The sequence below is a fragment of the Salarias fasciatus genome, chromosome 18, assembly GCF_902148845.1.
Source record: "Salarias fasciatus chromosome 18, fSalaFa1.1, whole genome shotgun sequence".
NCBI lineage: Eukaryota > Metazoa > Chordata > Actinopteri > Blenniiformes > Blenniidae > Salarias > Salarias fasciatus.
Genome location: NC_043762.1, coordinates 20530702 through 20546906, shown reverse-complemented (window position 1 = coordinate 20546906; position 16205 = coordinate 20530702). Strand labels below are relative to the sequence as shown.

The 16205-nt window shown below is 44.5% G+C and overlaps 1 protein-coding gene across 4 annotated transcripts in view; it reads right to left on the bottom strand.

Annotated features, from left to right (window-relative positions):
- kcnn1a (potassium intermediate/small conductance calcium-activated channel, subfamily N, member 1a) overlaps positions 1–16205 on the bottom strand; it is a 44411-nt gene that overhangs the window by 21662 nt on the left and 6544 nt on the right. The gene's annotated exons all lie outside the window — the stretch shown is intronic.

Sequence of the window (16205 nt, the reverse complement as noted above, 5' to 3'; positions counted from 1 at the left end):
TCAAAGGGTACAGCGCACTGTACATCTCATGTCAGATGAAGTCAAGGGCATGTTGGCATGCAAACACGACATCCTACCAATAACCTGCTGCATATCTAAATCCAGAGGAAACAGGAGAAAGCAGCATTCTGCTCCTCCTGCTTTCTAATCACCTGCGCATTCTTCTGCCAAGAGACGCGTCTCTGCTTTCCCTGAGTCATATATCACTTCTGCCGTTCTTGGTAGATAGGAGTGAGTTTCTGCTCCAGTAATGCAGACTGAAAATGTTGCGGCCACGCAGAGGCTGCGGAGCCGTCGCCCCACAAGCGTCTATCTGCCCGTCTATCCCCTGCCCTTCAGAGACTCGCCAAGATTATCATAATGGGTTATGAAAACTTCACATGGAACACTGCTTTTTCCGAAACAAGTCAGGGAGGGGGGGTGATAGCACCACCAGTCCTTTTTATTAGCCTTGACAAAGCATGCCTAATGCCTTTAAATGTGCTGGTGGGAATACAGAAGGGCAGCCCTAATGGAAATTTACTAACTCCGGTCCTGTGATGCTATCGTCTTGCGCATTGTGGCTCCATGAGAACAGGACTAAAGGTTAAGGATTAGTGCAGCCCATAGTGTTTCTAATCCCCTTTTCTGTATTAAATTGCTTTTTAGTCTGCGCCATTAGGACCTTTCTACACTTTTGTAGACTATGCAGAGAGTGAACTTTAGGTTTGAATGACAGGAACGGCTGCAGAAACACTGTCGACGCCGATACGTCAGCAGCGGTCAAGATTCTTTGTTTTGTCAGAGGATAAAATTAGATCAGAATGTTCCTAATTCGATTTCAGTCCAGCAAATTAAGATAACAATATGCTTTGTGCCACAGATGCTGCCTGGATTAAAGTTTGTTGTGTTGAGTTCATAATTAATTCCAGTAATTTACAACTTTTTGGCACCAATGATCAGAATCCCTACAACAATAATTATTTCACCACCAAACAAAGCTAGAGGCAGTTCTATGTAAATTGTTTTTCATTTTTCTTAGTTTAACTATGAACTACAGTCATTTATCAAAACTTTAAACAAACTGTATGCTCTACTGCCACTTCATTTCTTAAGATTAAACCTCAGATCCGGTCTTTGTTTCTCTGTTGCTTGTTAAACTGTTTTTGCTGTTGGGAGGCCGACCCAGGACAAACCAACACGACATGTAGATGACTTTCCTCACAGCAGAGTGAGTTCTGTCAGATCATCTGGAGATGTTTCGGAGTGTTTAAAAAGCTCTTCAGATCTCGACATGATGACACCCCACACTTCAAAGACAAAAAGCGGACGTTAGACGGTTGAGGATTTGATCAGGAAGACGCCACCTGTCTTTCCCAAAGAGGAGTGTTTGCCCTGCCGACCCGTCCGGCGTCTGCATCGCCTCTGGCTCAGTATCAGCTGGGACGGGCTCCAGATTCCCCGACATCACCTCCGATAAAGTGTGTCTCAAGGATGGAAGGGTCACTGAATGTATGTTGTGTGCATGTACCGACTGTGGCGGAAGATTTTCAGCAGCCAAATATCCAGAGAAGCAATCTGAGCACAATCTCAACTAACTACAAAGCAAATAGGCTGTTTTAGAAGTGGTTGTGACTGTGTTTCAGGAGATATTTCCAAAGGCTTCACCAGCGCATACACAGCTTGTTTTATCCACAAATGATTAGCCTGTCAGTCGTTTGAATGTTTTGATCTTCACCACAACCGGTACTGAGCAGCTATAAAATGTGATTATTTCTTTTGGTTTTTTAAGTGTCACAACACGATGTCACTCATTTTCATAAGAGAAGTTCCTACTTTTGTGGGGGACGTGAATAACTCTGACGTCCTGTTCGGAGCTGGAGGTATTTTTAGTCGAAGTCAAAGTCTCTGAGATGCTTGATATGTAAATGTGGATCCTGGCTTTTAAAATGCACACACACACACACACACACACACACACACACACACACACACACACACACACACACACACACACACACACACACACACACACACACACACACACACACACACACACACACAGGTCCAATGCTTGTGCTAATTTACTGGAGGACAATTCAGCACTGGACTATCAGACACGACTGTGGTTTAAAGTCATTTTCATGTGTAGGTCATTCATAGACAAACACCAAGAGCAGAAGTTCACATTAACTGAAATTCATTTTGATTCATTTCATTTAAATGTTGGACTGACTTTTAGGTTTCCGGCACAGCTTTGCATTAAGACACTCATCAACTGAAGACATCGCAGACGATCAAATTAAACACTTTGTGGTTACAAAATGTGATAAACGACGAGTTGACAGTTTGAAGGAAGAATCTGAATTTGTTTTGCCACGGGGGGCTCTTTGCTGTCACGGGACGGTACGATGCCCCCATCCAACGGACAAAAAGGGGTGTTGACTGCTCCGGCCTTCAGAGTCAACAGATCTCAACCCAACTAGGACTGACATGATGGACGGCACGTCTCACTGCGAAAATCTACAGAGTTTAAGAGCTGTTTGAAGACTTAAAACACCTTGTTTGTTTCTTAAATCTGTCAGCAGTTACTCCTCTATCTGTGTTTTATCCATGTTGCTCAAAAGGCAGTCAGTTGAACTTTGTAGCATGCGTTGCCCATTGTGCAACAGGAACACACCAGCTAGTGTTTGTCGAAGGTGTAGATTCATTGGTTTGAGGAAACAAGCATCAGTCACTCGACCAGTCAAACACGCCACTCCTTGCAACTGGAATTTCAATCTGAAGACACCTGATAAAAGCTGCCTTGCAGTACCGACACCCTGCCTTCAGACGTTTCCAGATATGATTAGAACATGGATAAAGTCAAAAATGGTCTTTGGTTGAAGACGTAGTTTCTTTATTCCTGAGAAACCCTGGAGAATTGGGCAAGACACATTGAAAAATAACACCCAAAATGTCCTTGTAATTTGGTTTCCAGTGGCTAATTACGAGCCGATACATCAGAGTAAAATAGCCATGTTGTGACAGTCATGGAACTCACCCCGGAGCCTGAGACGTAAAAGGAGAACATCCCAGGAAGGGTTGTTTCAGTAACACCAGTGAACGGGACTGCTGATGAACGCCGATGGCGCCGGGCTGCTGTTACAAAGCTCAGCTTTAGTTACCTTGTTCCTGGTGATCGTCCATCACTGAACCAGGTCAGGACAGACCCAAGCAGTCCAATAGGTCTCTCCGTGAGATCCCATGAGTCTCTGCATCTCTGTGCAGAAGTGGGAAGAGGCGACGCAGGTCGAGGGAATCAGGAGAAGACGGGGGACACAACTCACGAAATGTGAAATTCATGTCTCACTTTTCCTCTGTGTGACTAAAGAGTCCTTCACAGACGTTACAGCAGGAGTCCTCACATCACTCCTCAAAACCTCAAAGCACTCAATCAATTCCATACCCTCGCCCACTTAGCCGGCTACCCAAGCTCCTTAGCGTCACGCATTTCCCCTGCAACCAGACTAAACCTTGGGGGGGGGGGCGCCGGCCCGCCCGTGTCGTCCCCCGGTGCGTCTCCAGGAGGGACTCGGGGAGACGGCCCGTCCAGCCAACAAACGGCTCGGTTTCATTCTGAACAGCGTGCCGCATCCAGCCTCTATGAAATGGAGACTCATAATCAAATTGAAAAAGCCTCAGTGCAGAACAATTTAAATGAAGGCAACTCTCCGTCTTGCCTCTCGCTCGCTGTCTTTCTCTCTCGCTGCCTCACTTTTCAGTCAGCGCAAATCTAATAGAAAATCCTCGTCTTTTTTCGGGTTGTTCTGGGATACTGTGATGTACTTTTGATGGTTTAAATACTCTAAAAATGGAATTGTGCTGCAAAGTTCAACACTGTGGGTGCCAGTCCGTTTAATTGTTTGTGTGTGTGCGTGTGTGTGTGTGTGTGTAGGTGGGAGGGTGGGAGGATACGTGGATAGATGTGTGTTTATGTGAGCCGGCTGAACAAGCTGCGCTTCGGCCAGACTCTGGATTAGGTCGGATATCGATGCAGACAGCGTGCCGCAGCGAAACAGGCATGAGGAGAAAGTGTGTGTGAAATCTATGAGCGGCAGACAGATGCTGACATGAAAGACCATAAAAGAGAAGGGAAGGAGGGAGGGGGGGGGGGGCGCAAAAATAAGGTGGGGATCCAGAAATTGAGGCAACATGAACGATGGAGGGTGAAAGGAGAAAGAGACATGAGAGAGAGGGGGGACGGCTCCCTGTAGGCGTCTCTTCCAGCCCCGCGGTGATGGAGAGCTGCAGGCTACACTCTCCAGTTTGTCCCGGCGCTCTAGACGCTGTCACATTTCTCTGACAGGCCGGCGGGCATCGGGGCTCCTCCGTCCATCCCTGACCTGCATGCGGATCATTACTCAGGGCCGGTTAAAAACACAGAGGGAAAAACCAGCGGCAGCAGCCCCCGCCTTCATGAAGAAAACCCTCCATCACCGCCGCCTGTCTGCTGAGCTGACCGAAATAAACAACATACGACGTGTGATGCTGAATTTTATTAGCGCATCAAGTGTTATGCAACTCACACATATCAAGTCTGAGAAATAACACCATAATTTAAACCTTGTCACCTCGCAGGAAAGGTGAGCCGCTTGGTGCCGGGTCTTATCGCACGATACTTCACACCCTTATATCTCTGTCGGGATGTCTGCTGCTAAATAATGGCTGCTTCTGCTCTTGTCTGGGATAAGCTAAAGCTATCCAGCGTGTTTTATGAAGACACAGCAATCCCAGGGATTGAAATCAAAGGCAATGCTTAAAGTTTTCACATAACACCCAGAAAGTCCAGGCAGGGCTGGTCCTGAATATTCAATCATTCAGATATTCTTTTGCGGAGCACCGAGGCTGGCTCTCTGTTTTTAGGATTGAGTTATTTCAACAGCTTGATGTGCGCTGAAGTGAGCACTTCATACGTGTCTGGGACAAGCCGTGAATCCCATACTGTATACGTTGAAATGCATGAAAAGTACATTGTCAAGTGTGTTTTCGCTTCATGCATTTATTCAGACCCTTCCAGTCCCACATCTACTCGCGTCTTGTTGTGCATATTGTTACATTATGAAAGCTGCAAAGGGCCGAAGTGATGGCTTACATCTCCAACAGTCGGCAGATCACATCCATCAGCCTATCGAAGGCCCTCGTGGCGTATTTTTAGAGTGAAGCATCGCTGCTGCTGCTGCCGCATCCTACATTCATGCGGTTTTCAATGTTAATAGTGTGACGCGTGATTTTTAATGTGATCTGTGTAGAACTATGTACTACAGCCATAGTGTGTATGGACAACAGCGCTTCGGAAAAAGACAAAAGTTGCATTTTACATATTTTTATGAAGACAAAAGTAACTTTTTAAAAAAGTTGCATTTTCAGTGGCTCCAAGCACCGCTTTCATGTGAACGAACAGCCAGAATTTTCCATTTTCCGTGGAAAATGTTATGCAAACGGGGCCGAAAACTCTTTCCTTGCAAAAATGTTGTAATTTTCTGCAAAACCACATCTGGTCTGGGAGAAACTCACCCCTGATGACTGCTGTGTTAGTCTGAGTGATTTATAAGCGCTGTTTATGTTAAACAAGCAGACTAAAAGTTCCTGCAGTTTATCATGAAAGATATGTCGATATAATAATGTTTGTAGTTTATACTCCTGTTACTTTTTTCCCATCACTGCTCTGCTTTTAATAAATTCTGTGGGTTAATCTCGTCTAATCAACAGTTAATAAAATATCATCTTTGATTCTTCTTCAGAGTCAAGCGCCACCAAGTCAGTGATCAGAAACACTGGAGTTATTTGTCGATGTTCATTCACCACTTTTTCTTTAGCCAGCATGTATGTGGATTTTTTTAGTAAGCTGCCTTTGAACGGACGCTGTGTCGGAGCGCAACCAGATGAAATACCCGCACAGCTTCAAATAAAAGCCTCCGCCATCAGCGACCGCCATCTCAAACCATAAAGCAAGAATAAAATCTCCACTGAGCGAAGAGCGACTGTGAAGGTTAATGCCGCGGTCCTGGTCTGATGACAATTTCTGTCATTATTATTTGTAGACATAAAATCTATGCACAATAAAGTGTGACAACCTCAGGTTTACCGCTGCACTTGCCTCTGGGATATTTTAACCTCTGTGGCAAAAAAAAAAAAAAAAAAAAAAAAAGCATGTAAGATACAGAACAATCACACTGACTCAGAGCGTTAAGCTGGGCGCTGGCGTCATTTGAAGAACACGTTTACTGTTCCTGTGAATCATCTAAAACATAATGTGGCCATAATTAGCTGGGTTGGTGCGGATCTACATAAAAATATACTGTAATAAAAGAGAAAACACAGTAAGGGACGGGAGGAGGAGGAGGAGGAGGAGGATATTACAACTGTTCACACATCAGATTAAAAAACAGAGAAGCTCTTCTCGCAGTAAGCGAATAATGCATGATTAATGCAGGGTTGTGGCTGCAGTTACTATAGATGTCTGCTATCAAAGCAGTATGTGTCACAGTCACTCTTCACACAACCTGCAGTTAAGAGAAGATGCTGGTTTTGATAATGGAAGCAATCACTCAGCCTTGTTCCCTTACTGTCCCTCTTTTTCTTACTCTTCTTTAAAATAAATTAACCAAAAACAGAAGCGAGCCTCAGCGGACGCAGGGTCCTGCCTGTGGGAACGTGTTACTGTTAGGACTCATAATGCAGCGTGCTGAACAGACACTCTGTGCTTTTATAATTAGGACCCAACAAGGTTATTTCATGTGTAGCATGCATGAGTGTGTGTCTTTCCAAACTAGGTCCTGGGGAGGCTGGGGCCAGAACTGATGCGGGGGTTACTTTCCCTGTGGGACGCCTGCCGCCTCATTAGGAACAATTTTAATTTCCAGCAAATTAGAGGCGAGGGTTGTTAGAAACTTGATTTGTAGATTGAGGCGAAACCGTAAAGGGTGGGCTCGTCCCGATGTGACGGCGAAATGGAACCTTAAAGCTGGCGGTATGGATATCACATTAACCCACATATACCGCAGCGCGCTCAAGATAAAAATGAAGCTATAATAGCTTCATTTACTCAAGTAATGAACTTGAGTCCAGTTTTTACAGGATTCCTTTCAGTATTCTTCAGCTTTCTGATGTCTGATTTCCCTGAACGCAAGTTTTAATCTACACACCCATGAATTCTGACATCGATTCATAACAATCTGAACGTGATCTGATGTCAGGATGACAAAAACCTGAACAGACCGAGGCTCGAAACTCTCCCGGTCACATTCCCCGTCAAGCGTTTGAAGATTCAGGCGAGGAGCAGGAGGCTCAGCTTCGTCGGAGGGAGGTGACCCCCGCGTCAGACACCCAGGACTCCTGAATTATAGCAATCAGACAAAAGGGCTCCAAAATACATGACACTCCCATTAAAGCTAATTCATCAGCCCATCACCACAAGCAAAGCTGTGACAAAAATAGAAGCGCATCAATCTCCTCACATGATGGCTGAACCGAGGCAGTGTTTTCTAATGAAGCCGCGGCGTCATTAAAATGTGGTCATTAAATGATTAAAGTGAAGGCATCTGCAGCACTCACTACTGGAGAGTAGTCTGGTAAATGTCACTTCACTAAAGATGGATGCCCAAAGAAAATGGGCTGCGGGGCCACTCGCAGCTTTTTAAGTGTTTTGCACGTTCACTTCTGGCAAAATTGAAAAAAAAAAAAAAAAATCAGTCATAAATGACACAATAGTGAAAAGAGGTGCAGTGGTGTTTATCTTCTTGAGCATAACTGAGTGATGAGTGACTCAGTGTTGTTTCGTTCAGCTGAGCTCTGAGCCGCAGGTAAACGTGCAGAGATACACTCCGAAAGTCCCGCAAAACACTCCAAATAAGAGCCGAAGACGAGCGACGCCGCGTGTTCAGCGAAGTCGTTCAGCCTCTGTAAAGCTGAGGGTGAACCGTCGCGTGTGTGGACGCTGGATTTGAGACACGTGATTTACTCACATGATGTACGAACAGAGAGAACATGCAAACTCTGCACAGAAAGTCTGAACGCCAACCACTGATTTCTCATCGTGAACCGCTACAACGACGCCTACAGCAAAGCGGCGAGAGCATGTTTGTGACAGAGAATATAAAATTCAGATGGGTGAGGGTAAATATGGCGGCTGCGTCCCGCCTGATGCTCTCGGAGCCGATCTTTATGTTTGATGCCTCCATAAAGCCTTGAGATGTGACGACGTTGTTCATGAAAATAGGACTTGGAGAGCGTTCAACTGTTGAACTAATCAAAGCACTTGAAGTTGTCCTTTTCATTTCAGCTAATCAACAGTTTTTGCCCCATTCGCCTCTATGGAGTCCCGTTATGCCTGATTGCTTGATTGATGCTGGATTTGTGCCGATAACCTTCTTACAAAGAGGCAGATCCTGTTCTACAGACATTCCAGCATTAACTGGATGTTTTAGAGAGAGATTTTGGCCTCATTCAACGACAGAATCAGCCGACATGCAGGACTTTGATGTGATTTATCAAAGAAAAACATATCTTATCTTATCTTAATTACTTAAATACAGTGGAATTTAGAATATAGAGTAAATAAAGGGATTCATGCAACTTTCTCTCACATTCATGTAATGACGATAAATACTTACATAAAAAGAGGAAGAGATTTTAATTCAAAGTGAAATCCTTCAGATTTTTGTTTTGTTTTTAGAAAGATGAGAAGGAGGTTTTTGGGAATTCCTTCACATTGGACAAAAGGTGAATTCAGACCATTTCTACTGAGGACAACAACGTCATACTTGTTATGAATTATTCCTAATCTAATCTAATCTCTAAATAAATAAATAAATAAAAAATTCCTATTATCATTATTAATATTCTTGTTAAAACTATGTTGTTATTATGTGATCGACAGTAATATAAGAGAATGATTAGTTTATAAAAAAAAAGCATATTAAAAAAATTTGTTGATTTCTTTCTGTAACTTTTGCTTGTTGAGCTTAAAACTTACAGTAAAACATGAAGCCCCGCTCAGCAGAACGAGGGGGCAGAAGGGCATTGACTCCCCCCCAACAGGGGGCATAAGGTTCAGAGCCTACAGGTGGGGGGGGGGGGGGGGGGGGGGGAGGGGGGGGGGGGGGTTGGAGATGTTGCCAGCGGCAGTAAGTGGATGCACAACTTTCAGGTGGGCGAGCACGGGCAGAGCGCCGATGGTTTAAGTGCCTGAGATCAGATGATAGTCGCCATTATGAATCTTCCATGTGAGGCCCGGCAGGCACAGCTGCCACATGGCCGATTCCCCAGAGCCTCGCTGAGTGGGATATCGCATCGAGCGCGCACCTGCTGTGTGGGCCAAGGCGAGGACAACCATTTGGCCGTTCCCTAAAGGTGCCACGACCGACAGGGGAGCTTGCTATCCCATGAAGCCGCTACGTGAAACTAAAGCACCTGATATTCCACAAGGAAACTCAGAGCCTCACAGATAAAAAAATGAAACTCAGATTAAGACGGTACTTTCTTTATAAAGTGTTACTCTCGCACGCAGCAGCTGGGGTGGCTGAATATAGCAACAGCTCTCTTTACATGAGATCAGCAGTTTAGACCAGAAACAAGTTTCCAAAGCCAAGAGAATCAGGACGAAAACACTCCAGCCTGGTAATACTCAGCAACATCCAGAGCATCACTCCGACTGTATCGGTGAATGAGCTCAGACAACAAAAGAAACTGGAGCAGATCTATGTAACAGGAGCCTCCAGGCACATGCTCGTGTTAATGCACAGACTATTCTCCCGGTGCGTGGGACTTCAGTGACGACGGTGCTTCAGAAAGGAAATCATTTCCTTTCTGGATTTTGCTTTAAGTTTTTAAAATTAGGGCCGAGTTTCAATGAAGTCTCATAACCCAGCCTGATCATCGGACACACACGGCCTGTAACATGAAATGTTGAAACCATGAAAAGAGTCAAATGATTTCAAGTTTCTGACATTTTTTAAGAAATACATATATTTCGTACCAAACAAATGCATAATACTCATCAACAACAACTGAATATGTTAAACAGTACCGGTTCAAATCTGACTCTGAATGTCCATCTTTTTCTGACTGACAAAAAGCTAAACTCAGCAAGAAACAGAGTAAATAAACAGTGTGCGGAACAAGGCTCGACCAAATGTGAGCTTCTGCTTCATGAAGTTAACAGGAAGATTGCTGAACGATCAGCAATGGGAGCGCAGGCAGCAGCAACCAAGAGGCGAAGACACACAAATGAACTCTAAACCAGCCAAGGCAGCGGAATCAGGCTCAGTGTTCTCAGACCAGGTTGATACCAGTGGCTTGTTTTAGGTATGATTGTTTCTGCACAGCTTTTCAGTGAACCGAAGCCACCAGTAAAGAATTGAAAAGCCAAGATGCACCATGATTAAAGGGCTGTTCAGAGTGTGTGTGTTGCAGCTTCCATGCAACCTTTGCTTTGCTTATGATGAGATTAAAGTAACTTAAGCAGGTGGTTCTCTGATGAGTGTGTCGAAAGTTAAACATCCATCATAATCACCAGTGAAAGTCAGTGAAATGACACCAGGATGGGATAAAAAGTAAAAAAAAAAAAAAAGTCATCCTTAGCTTTGATTTAACAAAAAAAAAAAAAAGAAAAACATGTTTCAAAGGTGAAAATATTTGTGCAAAGAGTAAAACGTGTAGTGAAATGTCAACTGTGGCCGATTCACTGTGCATTAATGTCACGGATGTTCTTCAGTGTCGCTCTTGCATAAAACCGTCCTTTCATGCTTTCTTTATTCTCATATGTGGGCAAGTCGGACGTCTGCTCATGTAGTCAACTGTAAGTGAACATGTAAGAGGGTGTGTGTGTGTGTGTGTGTGTGTGTGTGTGTGTGTGTGTGGGAGAGTACAGTGTTGACATTATGTAAGACCGTCTCTTTGCGTGATTTATGACCCCAATGGTCCCTCATTACCTAAATACCGGTCGGGCAGCAGAACACACACCACAGAATGCTGGAACACGCCTCACTTCGTGTTGCTCAGAGGACCAAGTCAGAGTTCTCCCAGCGGACCACAATGGCCATCCAGTATATTTCTACAACACATCATCATCATGCGGTGCTCTTATCGGTGTCTGCTCAGAAATGGTCGACTGTAATGCTGAGAAAACTGTGAGCAGCTGCGCTCGAAACACTCCTGTGATCACATGAGTTGTCCAGTTTGAAGCGGTGGCCCGGCAGCGCCATGGATTTCACTCATCTGGCAGATTTTCACCACTCCAGGAGTCTCGAGGTGCTACCGTTAGTCACATTCAACCGTTCACACACACCACAGTGGCGACGGGAACCATGCTTCTCCTCTCCCGGGAGCAATTTGGGGCTCATTCAACGGCAAATACACAGAGTGAGTCGAGGGGGTCGAACCGCCAACACGGCAGACGAACCGATCCGGCACTTAAACTACTGGATGGAAGAAGAGAAATCACATTTTATAGTAAATAGAAAAAATGTCAGAAGACAATTTTTGGGGCTCCTCATGTAGATTCAGTTAAAGATCAATTGGCAAGTAATAAAGCTTGTTTTGTTTTCATAAGCTCATCAACAAGAAAACAGCAAACACTGTACAAACAGTAAAACAAGAATGTATTGAAACCTATTTCAGTCAGGCAGAATCTGGAAATATTCCTTTCAATTTGTACAAACGAAAAAGTATTTTAGTGGTTTTTCTATTGCACTTCTGGTGTTTGAACAAGCAGCTCTCAAAAAGGCAGCCTGGCTACAGATGTTGACGTGTTTCCTGAGTAGTAAAAGTGTCTGACACATCTCTTCTTTTCAGTGAGTCTTTGAGAAGACGCTCCACAGGTCAGTCACCTCAAACCAGCCTCACAGATAAGCACTGATTTATGGACACATAAATCCCTGTATAGTGCTGAAATGTTTTTTTTTTTTTTATTATTGTGATGAGTGTGTCTTTAAATAAAGAAGATAAAATATCCTTACTTGAATCTCCATATGCATAATTCACTTGGTAACAATTAAAAAATGTTCCTCATTTTATGCTTTGAAACTGAAATGTGAAACCTCTAGTGAGCTCCCGGCCCGATCAAACAACTAGTCGATCATACTGTAAGAAAGCCTTCAGGTGGCTGCAGCCCTTCCTCTAACTCAAACGACATTCTCTCAGTCCCCACCTCTTATCCGGCTGTCAATACCATGTGATCCAACAACACCGTCAGTGTAGAGACGCCAGCGCCTGTCTGTTCTCATTGTGGGGGTGACTGTAAGTCATTTGAAAACGAGCCCACGGTAAATTCAGGCACAGGCACTTTCCTTCTCCCCCCGAGGCAAAAACATCAATAGCGAAGAGAGAAGCCAGGACAACCTATAGCACAGGACAGATCGATCGCACAACAAACTCAGTAAAGATTGACTGGAGAGCTGCCTGGAAACATCCGCCTGGAGATTTATGATGGGCGGAGGACACCAGGCGACGAGAGCGGCCGGAGGACGAGCAGGGACAGGAAGACGGAGTGACGGGGAAGCCTGGGGACCGTCATGTCTTCACATTTCAGGGTCAAAATGGATCCTCAACCCACGTCCACTGAATAAAGCATTTATTTTAAACGTTAATAGGCTTTTCGCTTGTGACAATGTGATATTTTTGGGTAAATACACGTCGATAACAAGCAAGACCGTGTTGATCTGAAAACAAGTTTTATCCTCACGTATTTTCCAATTTACTCTCTGAGGTGAGCAGAAACGGCGGGGAAAAATCCTATCTGCCGAAGCAGACGGCGCACGCCTGCGTGACATTCCAGCAGGAAAATTACTGAAACAGTGACAAGATGAAATGAGCAGATATCAGGTTTCATAGCTGCTCGACTCTAACGGAGAGCCCTTACCGCATGTCGGCCGACTCCAGCACGCCGACTTCCATAGACTCCAGCTAATTGAATATCCTTATCTGGCAACGGACTACCTCCCTTTTTTTTTTTTTTTTTCTGTGGTGAAGTGAAACAGAGGCCAGTTGGAAAAGCACCGCATTTATATTCACGGAAACACACATATACCTACTCTACTTCGTTTTTTTTTTCTTCAGGTTTCGGAGAGGTGAACCATAACCAGACCCCTCTCTGTACTGTACTACAGTCGGCATAAAAGTTCCCGGAACTGTGCTAACGGCCTCGAGCTACAGCAGTTTCCCTTTGTGAATTTTTTTTTCTTTCTTTTCTTTTTTTTTTTTTTTTTTGGTTATGAAATTAAGTGCAGCCTTTTCTAATACCCCCTGGGCCCTTTAGTGTAAATTGATTCTATTTAAAAAGCTTTTTTTTTTTTTTTTTTCGGTCTGACAGAGAAGAAGGGGTGGCAGGGGAGCAGAAACAAGTGATTGAAAATGGACTCTCAAAGAAAGAGGCAGGAGAGAGCTGGGAAGCCGCTTTGTTCGCGAAAGCGTTAAAGAGAAAATGGTAGCGACGAAAGGGGAACCGCACAGACCGCCGGACTATTAAGGGGTTAACAGTCAGAGGGAGGACGGTAATGGAGGCCGAGGCGGCTGGGAGGGAACCGCAGCGCGAAGAGAACCACACAAACCACCGCCGCAGCTTCTTTATATCAGTCGTGTTCAAATCTTTAAAATGCAAAGTCTTTTCTTATCTGTTGGCTTCCAAAATAAATCCCAGAACACACACGCACACACACACACACACACACGAGTGTAAACATCACTGCAGCTGCAGAATCACTCCAGATGTTATGACTCAAACAAGAAATCCTTCCTGCAGTGATTCAGAGGAGGATTCCTTGAGAAGAAGGTTCTTCCACAAAGCTGCAGACAGACTTACGGTGACCTTTAGCAGCTGCAGACGAGACTGTGGCGTCTTCAAGAAAATGACACAGTGAGAGGAAACACATGCAGCAGGTGCCATACATCCAATCAAACACACCGCTGGGCTATAACTGCTGCAACAGTTAGCAATCATGCATAATGCTCAGCAGATTAGCCACCAAGACGTCTTCAAACACCGCTGCAGGATTATTCATGCTCTACTGGAAACTCCCGAGGTTGGTTCTGTAAGGGTGCAGCCTCTCATACTCAGCCCCAACTAGCCAAAACATTACAGTGTAACCAAACCAAAGACACACACACACACACACACACACACACACACACACACACACACACACAATCCACAGCTCGACAGGATCAGCACTAACAGTCTGGCCGTGACGGTTAATGCTGTGAAACAGTCACACTTTGGTTGGATTCAAGAGATGATCACAGCTTGTTTTAGAAGAGTTTTTATACAATTTTTTTTTTTTTTTTTTTTTAGGTGACATTTTGTGTGCGATCATGTGATTGAATTGCCACATGGCCCGATGAAAAACCTGCAGCGGCATTCAGAGCAGCAGAGTTTACAAGCTTGTCTTACTAACATCAAGGCCTTCGCTGTAAGATGAGTTATAATTACAATATATGTGAGTCATTATGTGCTAAGTTTCTTCATGTGAGGCACCAAACAAGGGTTTCTATGTTAAAATCATTTGTTTTGATCATCCATACAGTCCACTGCCCTGTTATTCATCAGGTGAAGAAGGAGGGAGGAAGACGCATTGCCTCACGCAGCTGAAGCTCTGCAAGCTGAAGAACCCTCTGAGGGCGATAAAGACCCAGAAACACACGTCTGCCCTCAGGTTTTCCACTTATAGTCCTACACCACTTCTCTTCTGCTCACTGCAAAACATGTGGCGGTGCTGCTCCACAAAGAGCTGCATAACATTGGGTTTTACACGGAAAACACAAACAACTCTTTAAAAAAAATGTGCGGGAGAAAAAAAAAATCACATCTAGACCAAAAAAAAAAGAAAGAAACATTGTGTAAACAGTGTGTAAAAGCCTTTCGGGGCACAATAGGCGTGAAGATGGGATGTTCGAACATCCTTCCACAGTCGACCACTCTTGTCCTCTTCAGCGCCGCATTGTCACCGATCGCTATTTTTACTCTTTCCTGCTCGGTGATTTGAGGTAATGAAGACGGCCTGACGAAGCCGGAGCAAAGCGGCTTCATTCAACTCGTCTTCTGTCTCAGTTTGCAAAAGCTTGTGTGTTGGCAAAGAGCCACTATAGCTGTAGATATCCAGACACGCACACACACACACACGCAACAGTGCTTTGCATGTGTTGAAGAAACACACATCCATCCTCATCAGATCAGTTCTATATTGCCAAGAGTGACATTTCTGTCAAACTCTGACCAGACCTGGTGAAACACTGAAAAAAACTGTATCCAATGAGAGCGGCAGACACACACACACACACACACACACACACACACACACACACACACAAACACACACACACACACACACACACACACACACAGTATGCATGAGTCCCGCGCACACACTGCCACACAAAACAAATGCTCTCAGTACGAAATTTCACAATGGCAAGAGAGGCTTTCAAAACTTGAATTTTCAAGGGCAGGCTGCAAGCGGAGCGTTAGTCGATTGTGTGAGCAGAGTATGATGAAATCTCACATCTCTCTCGTCTCATTACTGCTCCACACTCCTCCCAAACTCCCTGTTTAACAAACATTCTAAAACAGCCGGCAGGCAGGACTGAAATTACTCGCAATTTTTTTTTTTTAAAGATATGTGGAAGGATGCATGTTTGCACACCTGCATCCACACACGCACGCACACACACACACACACACACACGCATATGAAGCCATTACTGTACGTCTGAGCGTCTCCAGCACCGTAATGAATGACAAATATCTGCTTACAGCTGCATTACTCACACTCACACACTCCTTTGTGTTGTGATCATGCCCTAACGCAGGAACAGCCTCAGATCAATAACCTAATTAGCCATAAAGCATATGCATTGCAGTGATACATTATATGCCTGGCATCACTTGGCCAGCATCTTGAAGGAATTACCATATAAATGAATTACGGGCATTTATTAAGCAAAGAGCCATTGTGAAGACTTGGCAGGCTGCAGAGAGTTAAAAAAAAAAAAAAAATGAAACGGCGAGGCGCAACACACATTAGAAAACGGCAAACATTGTAAAAGGTCGAAGAGCCAAGTTACAAATTGCATGAACTGCTGACAGGATGAAAACACGCTGTGACTCTACTCGCGGTAGTAAGTAAGCGGCGAGGCTCGCAGCGGCTGAGGAAACCCCCAACACGCTTTCTTTCCACTCTTTGTATTCAACT